Below are 6,465 nucleotides of genomic sequence, written 5' to 3'. Positions count from 1 at the left end.
AGCCTTACATTTTTACCAAAATTGGGAAAAAATCAGATGTTTCTGGAAAATTGCAGATTGTATGGGGTTAGATGTTTATGAAACATTTCAAATTGTAAGGGGTGAACCTTGCATATTTTAGCGAAATTGGGCAAAATCAGATCTTTCTGGACAATTTCAGATTGTAAGGGGTGAACCTTGCATATTTTAGCGAAATTGGGCAAAATCAGATCTTTCTGGAAAATTTCAGATTGTAAGGGGATAACCTTGTTTTTTTAGTGAAATTTGGCAAAATAAGATGTGGATGAAACTTTCAAATTGTAAGGGGTTAACTTTGCATTTTTAGCAAAATTGGGCAAAGTCAGATTTGTATGAAAAATCAAAAATTGTAAGGGGTTAACCTTGCCAAATTAGAGCAAAATCAGATGTTTCTGGAAAATTGCAGATTGAAAGGGGTTAACTTTGCTTTTTTAGTGACATTTGGCAAAGTTGGATGTTTATGAAAAATTTCAAATTGTAAGGGGTTAACCCTGCATTGCTGTAAACGAAATTGGGAAAAATCAGATGTTTTCGGAAAATTGCAGAATTGTATGGGGTTAACTTGGCATTTTTAGCAAATCTGGGCAATATCAGATTTTTATGAAAAATCTCGAATCGTAAGGGGTGAACCTTGCATTTTTAGCAAAATTGGGCAAACTGAGATGTTTCTGAAAAATTTCAGATGTAAGGGGTTAACCTTGCTTTTCAAATTGTTAGGGGTTAACCTTGCATTTTTTTAGCAAAATAGGGCAAAATCAGGTGTTTATGAAAAAAATTGGGCTAAATCAGATTTGTATGTAAAATCAAAAATTGTAAGGGGTTAACCTTTGCCAAATTAGGGCAAAATCAGAAGTTTCTAGAAAATTGCAGATTGAAAGGCTAGGGGTTAACCTTGCATTTAGCAAAATTTGGCAAAATGAGATTTTTATGAAAAAATTTCAAATTGTAAGGGGTTAACCTTTGCCAAATTAGGGCAAAATCAGGTGTTCATGAAAAAATTGCAGATTGAAAGGGGTTAACCTCGCATTTTTAGCAAAATTGGGCTAAATCAGATTTGTATGAAAAATCAAAAATTGTAAGGGGTTAACCTTTGCCAAATTAGGGCAAAATCAGAAGTTTCTAGAAAATTGCAGATTGAAAGGGGTTAACCTTGCAAACCTTAGCACAATTGGGCAAAATCAGATGTTTCTGAAAAAAACATCCGAGGTAAGGAATTAACCTTACTTTTTTAAGTGAAATTTGGCAAAATTAGATGTTTTTGACAAATTTCAAATTGTAAGTGGTTCACCTTGCATTTTTAGCAAAATTGGGAAAAATTTTAATGTTTATGAAACATTTCAAATTGTAAGGGGTGAACCTTGCATATTTTAGCGAAATTGGGCAAAATCAGATCTTTCTGGAAAATTTCAGATTGTAAGGGGTGAACCTTGCATATTTTAGCGAAATTGGGCAACATCAGATCTTTCTGGAAAATTTCAGATTGTAAGGGGTTAACCTTGTTTTTTTAGTGAAATTTGGCAAAATAAGATGTGGATGAAACTTTCAAATTGTAAGGGGTTAACTTTGCATTTTTAGAAAAATTGGGCAAAGTCAGATTTGTATGAAAAATCAAAAATTGTAAGGGGTTAACCTTGCCAAATTAGAGCAAAATCAGATGTTTCTGGAAAATTGCAGATTGAAAGGGGTTAACTTTGCTTTTTTAGTGACATTTGGCAAAGTTGGATGTTTATGAAAAATTTCAAATTGTAAGGGGTTAACCCTGCATTGTTGTAAACGAAATTGGGAAAAATCAGATGTTTTCGGAAAATTGCAGAATTGTATGGGGTTAACTTGGCATTTTTAGCAAATCTTGGCAATATCAGATTTTTATGAAAAATCTCGAATCGTAAGGGGTGAACCTTGCATTTTTAGCAAAATTGGGCAAACTGAGATGTTTCTGAAAAATTTCAGATGTAAGGGGTTAACCTTGCTTTTCAAATTGTTAGGGGTTAACCTTGCATTTTTTTAGCAAAATAGGGCAAAATCAGGTGTTTATGAAAAAAATTGGGCTAAATCAGATTTGTATGTAAAATCAAAAATTGTAAGGGGTTAACCTTTGCCAAATTAGGGCAAAATCAGAAGTTTCTAGAAAATTGCAGATTGAAAGGCTAGGGGTTAACCTTGCATTTTTAGCAAAATTTGGCAAAATGAGATTTTTATGAAAAATTTCAAATTGTAAGGGGTTAACCTTTGCCAAATTAGGGCAAAATCAGGTGTTCATGAAAAAATTGCAGATTGAAAGGGGTTAACCTTGCATTTTTAGCAAAATTGGGCTAAATCAGATTTGTATGAAAAATCAAAAATTGTAAGGGGTTAACCTTTGCCAAATTAGGGCAAAATCAGAAGTTTCTAGAAAATTGCAGATTGAAAGGGGTTAACCTTGCAAACCTTAGCACAATTGGGCAAAATCAGATGTTTCTGAAAAAAACATCCGAGGTAAGGAATTAACCTTACTTTTTTAAGTGAAATTTGGCAAAATTAGATGTTTTTGACAAATTTCAAATTGTAAGTGGTTCACCTTGCATTTTTAGCAAAATTGGGGAAATTTTTAATGTTTATGAAACATTTCAAATTGTAAGGGGTGAACCTTGCATATTTTAGCGAAATTGGGCAAAATCAGATCTTTCTGGACAATTTCAGATTGTAAGGGGTGAACCTTGCATATTTTAGCGAAATTGGGCAACATCAGATCTTTCTGGAAAATTTCAGATTGTTAGGGGTTAACCTTGTTTTTTTTAGTGAAATTTGGCAAAATAAGATGTGGATGAAACTTTCAAATTGTAAGGGGTTAACTTTGTATTTTTAGCAAAATTGGGCAAAGTCAGATTTGTATGAAAAATCAAAAATTGTAAGGGGTTAACCTTGCCAAATTAGAGCAAAATCAGATGTTTCTGGAAAATTGCAGATTGAAAGGGGTTAACTTTGCTTTTTTAGTGACATTTGGCAAAGTTGGATGTTGATGAAAAATTTCAAATTGTAAGGGATTAACCATTGATTTTTTAGCAAAATAGGGCAAAATCAGGTGTTTATGGAAAATTTCAGATTGTAAGGGGGTAACCTTGCATTTTTAGCAAAATTGGACCAAATCAAATTCAAAATCAAAAAATTGTAATGAATTAACCTTGCCAAATTGGGCAAAATCAGATGTTTCTGAAAAAAATCCGATGTAAGGAATTAACCTTGCCAAATGAGGACAAAATCAGAAGTTTCTAGAAAATAGCAGATTGAAAGGGGTTAACCTTGCTTTTTTAGTGAAAATTGGCAAAGTTAGATGTTTATGAAAAAATTCAAATTTAAAGGGTGAACCTTGCATTTTCTTTTTTTTTTAGCAAAATAGGGCACAATCAGATGTTCCTGGAAAATTGCAGATTGTAAGGGGTGAACCTTGTATATTTAGCAAAATTTGTCAAATTCAGATTTGTATGAAAAATCTACAATTGTAAGGCATTAACCTTTCTTTTGTAGCAAAATTTGGTGCATATTTCACTAAAATTGGGCAAATCAGATGTTTCTGAAAAATTCCAGATGTAAGGGATTAACCTTGCTTTTTTTGTAAAATTGGGCAAAATTAGATGTTTATGAACAAATTCAAATTGTAAGGCGTTAACCTTGCATTTTTAGCAAAATCGGGAAAAATCAGATGTTTCTGGAAAATTGCAAATTGTATGGGGTAAGATGTTTATGAAATATTTCATATTGTTGGGGTGAACATTGCATATTTTAGCGAAATTTGGCAAATCAGATGTTTCTGAAAAATGACAGATGTAATGAATTAACCTTGCTTTTTTTAAGCGAAAATGGGGGGAAAAATTGGGAAATTTTTTTAATGTTTATGAAAAATTTCAAATTGTAAGGGATTAACCATTGATTTTTTTAGCAAAATAGGGCAAAATCAGGTGTTTATGGAAAATTTCAGATTGTAAGGGGTTAACCTTGCATTTGTTGAGCAAAATAGGGCAAAATCACAGGTTTCTGGAAAAGTTCAGATTGTAAGGGGTTAACCTTGCATTTTTAGCAAAATTGGACCAAATCAAATTTAAATAAAAAATTAGAAATTGTAAGGGGTTAACCTTGCCAAACTAGGGCAAAATCAGATGTTTCTCAAAAATTGGAGATTGTAAGGGCTTAACCTCACATTTTTAGCAAAATTGGGCAAAAAGAAATGTTTATGAAATGTTTATTTTTTTTAGTGAAATTGGGCAAAGTTGGATGTTCATGAGAAATTCAAATTGTAAGGGGTTAACCTTGAATTTTTTAAGCGAAAGTGGGAAAAATGAGATGTTTCTGAAAAATTTCAGATGTAAGGGGTTAACCTTGCTTTTCAAATTGTTAGGGGTTAACCTTGCATTTTTTAGCAAAATAAGGCAAAATCAGGTGTTTATTAAAAAATTCAGATTGTAATGGGTTAACCTTGCATTTTTAGCAAAATTGGGCTAAATCAGATTTGAATGAAAAATCAAAAATTGTAAGGGGTTAACCTTTGCCAAATTAGGGCAAAATCAGAAGTTTCTAGAAAATTGCCCTAGTTCGGCAAGGTTAATCCATTACAATTTTTGATTTTTTATTTACATTTGATTTTGCCCAATTTTGCTAAAAAAAGCTAGGTTAATAACCCCTTACAATCTGAACTTTTCCAGAAACATGTGATTTTGCCCTATTTTGCTACAAAAATGCAAGCTTAACTCCTTACAATTTGAATTTTTCATGAACAACTAATTTTTCCCAATCTTATTCAAAAAACAAGGTTAACCCCTTACAATCTGCAATTTTCTAAAAAAATTGATTTTTTTCCCCATTTTCGCTTAAAAAAAGCAAGGCTAATCCCTTACATCTGAAATTTTTCAGAAACATCTTATTTTGCCAAATCCGATTTTTCCCAATTAAGCTGAAAATTCAAAGTTTATCCCTTACAATCAGAAAAAAAATCATAAACATCTCAGTTTGCCCAATTTCACTTAAAAGCAAGGTTACTGCCTTACATCTGACATTTTTCAGAAACATCTGATTTGCCAAATTTCGCTAAAATATGCAATGTTCACCCTTTACAATATAAAATATTTCATAAACGTCTAACCCCATACGATCTGCAATTTACCGAAACATCTGATTTTTCCCGATTTTGCTAAAAATGCAAGGTTAACGCCTTACAATTTAAATTTTTCATAAACATCTAATTTTGCCCAATTTTACAAAAAAAGCAAGGTTAATCCGCTACATCTGGAATTTTTCAGAAACATCTGATTTTGCCCAATTTTAGTAAAATATGCACCAAATTTTGTTTAAAAGCAAGGTTTACCCCTTACAATTTTCAATTTTCATACAAATCTGATTTTGCCCTATTTTGCTAAAGATACAAGGTTAAGCCATTAAGATCTGCAATTTTCCAGAAACATCTGATGGTGTCCTATTTTCCAAAAAAAGCAAGGTTAACCCCTTACAGCTTGTATCTTTACATAAACGTCTAATTTTGCCCAATTTGGCTAAAATATGCAAGGTTCACCCCTTAAAATTTGAAATTTTTCATAAAGATTTCTTTTTGCCCAATTTTGCTAAAAATGTGAGGTTAAGCCCTTACAATCTGCAATTTTTGAGAAACATCTGATTTTGCCCTAGTTCGGCAAGGTTAATCCATTACAATTTTTGATTTTTCTTTTAAATTTGATTTTGCCCATTTTTTTCTTACAATCTGAACTTTTCCAGAAACCTGTGAATTTGCCCTATTTTGCTAACAAAAATGCAAAGTTAACCCCTAACAAACTGAAATTTTCCATAAACACCTAATTTTGCTCTACTTTGCTAAAAAATCAATTGTTAATCCCTTACAATTTGAATTTTTTCATCAACATTACAATTTTTCCCGAATTTGCTAAAAAAATGCAATCTTAACCCCTTACTAAGGTTAATTCCTTACATCGGATTTTTTTCAGAAACATCTGATTTTGCCCAATTTGCTAAAAATGCAAGGTGAACCCCTTTCAATCTGCAATTTTCTAGAAACTTCTGATTTTGCCCTAATTTGGTAATGGTTAACCCCTTACAATTTTCGATTTTTCATACAAATCTGATTTAGCCCTATTTTGCTAAAAATGCAAGGTTAACCCCTTTCAATCTGAATTTTTTTTCATAAACATCTGATTTTTCCCTATTTCGCTAAAAAATGCAAGGTTAACCCCTAACAATTTCAAAAGCAAGGTTAACCCCTTACATCTGAATTTTTTTTCAGAAACATCTCTACTTGCCCAATTTTGCTAAAAATGCAAGGTTTACCCCTTTCAATCTGCAATTTTCTAGAAACTTCTGATTTTGCCCTAATTTGGCAAAGGTAACCCCTTACAATTTTTGATTTTTCATACAAATCTGATTTAGCCCAATTTTGCTAAAAATGCAAGGTTAACCCATTACAATCTG

The sequence above is a fragment of the Patiria miniata genome, unplaced genomic scaffold (assembly GCF_015706575.1).
Source record: "Patiria miniata isolate m_02_andy unplaced genomic scaffold, ASM1570657v1 HiC_scaffold_3, whole genome shotgun sequence".
NCBI classification, from domain to species: Eukaryota; Metazoa; Echinodermata; class Asteroidea; order Valvatida; family Asterinidae; genus Patiria; species Patiria miniata.
The sequence above is the reverse complement of the archived record's forward strand: the minus strand, read 5'-3'. Positions refer to the sequence as shown.